Here is a 1,815-nt window from a genome sequence, read left to right as displayed (position 1 = left end):
TATCCCCAAAAACTCCTCACTGTGTCTAAGAACGCTTTTTTTCACAGGACAATACAGATCAGATTGACTTGAAAGGTCCTTTCACGCGACTACAGAATGCCTCTCATTCCACTAAAAGATACGCCAGTGCCTACAATAGCCTAGGACTAGACTATGAGTCCCAATGTAGAAAGACCAAAAGTCCACAGATATGCCTGTTTATTTAAACATCTGTATTATCATCAGCGTGTGACTGTAAATGCGGGACCTCGCGCTCTCTGTAACGCGCTCCATTGGCAACATCAGTTAAATGTTGTTGGTTCAATCCCTCGCGTATGTTGTTTTTATTCCCATTTGTAACTGGGAAATACTGTCGCTGCAATACATATGTCTTAATCAAGCTAGTGGTTATTGACGTAAATGGCAGTGTTACAATGTTTCATGTACTGCAAATGTCACCACATAATGCGCTCTTAATTAGATTTGGTTGAAATACATTACAGTCACCCGATGAAAAGGTGTGCAAAGAGCATTAAAGAAACAAAAGGTTCATAACAGTAACAGGACATATCGAATTGTTTCAGTCCTCCACAGAGATTGCCAATGTATTAATGGAAATTCTAAAATATTTGCCCAACTGCCGTGACATTGCCTCACCGCAATGCCGTGCGAACCGAGGTTGCTGCGGCCACAACGCAGAGTACTAACCACTATACGATCACGGCGAGCTACTTGGGCTGCTACAATGTGACGTTCCACCTCTATCATAAGCTGTACTCCATCTGTGATGTCATGACTCATGTTTGAATTAAAGGTTGGTTGTGATGTTATCCATGAGAATAAGTGGACACCTGATCCCCAGTCACTTATTTAAGATCACAATAATCAAGTCAGAATCCAAATGAAAGTCATCAAAGTGGAGCCAATTAGAAATAATATAGTTACACAAACCTGGCAATGGTGCGGCAGCCATGGCCGATAATGGCCCGCCAGCCTGAGAGCAGGAAAGTGTGAGAGCAGTGATGGTCTTGTGAGAGTTTACAGCTGTTATTGACCCTGTCCCCTTCCATTGCAGAGTTTTCTCCCTATAAGAAGTGCAGAGGCTCCCTCCGGGGTGCTAATAGTACATTTATTTTTTTGCGCAGGAGAAGTGCTCTTCACCAATTGCACGTGCCAAATCACCCGAAGGCCACCACCATAAAATTCAGGCATTCATGTTCATGCGTCCTCCATGTTATGTCCTTATAAAGGGATGCATGTTCATGATGACTCCATGTCACACCTGCATACAAGGATGCATGTTCATGCCGCCTCGTTCTCTTGGCTTCATACAGGGATTTTATCTCCTCCCTGTCTCACCCTCATGCAGGGATGCATGACCAATGCTCCTTCCCTTCTCGCCCGCATACATGGATGCACGTTCATGTCTCCTCGTTCTCTCGGCTTCATACAGGGATTTTATCTCCTCCCTGTCTCACCCTCAGGAAGGGATGCATGACCAATGCTCCTTCCCGTCTCGCCGCATACATGGATGCACATTCACGCCTCCTCCTTCTCTCGGCTTCATACGGGGATCATATCTCCTCCCTGTCTCACCCTCATGCAGGGATGCATGACCAATGCTCCTTCCTGTCTCGCCCGCATACATGGATGCACGTTCACGCCTCCTCCTTCTCTCGGCTTCATACGGGGATCATATCTCCTCCCTGTCTCACCCTCATGCAGGGATGCATGACCAATGCTCCTTCCCTTCTCGCCTGCATACATGGATGCACGTTCACCCCTCCTCCTTCTCTCGGCTTCATACGGGGATCATATCTCCTCCCTGTCTCACCC

Source organism: Ambystoma mexicanum, assembly GCF_040938575.1.
Source record: "Ambystoma mexicanum isolate Mex_15411 chromosome 12 unlocalized genomic scaffold, UKY_AmexF1_1 Mex_chr12_unloc.1, whole genome shotgun sequence".
Taxonomy (NCBI): domain Eukaryota; kingdom Metazoa; phylum Chordata; class Amphibia; order Caudata; family Ambystomatidae; genus Ambystoma; species Ambystoma mexicanum.
This window is presented reverse-complemented; position numbering follows the sequence as displayed.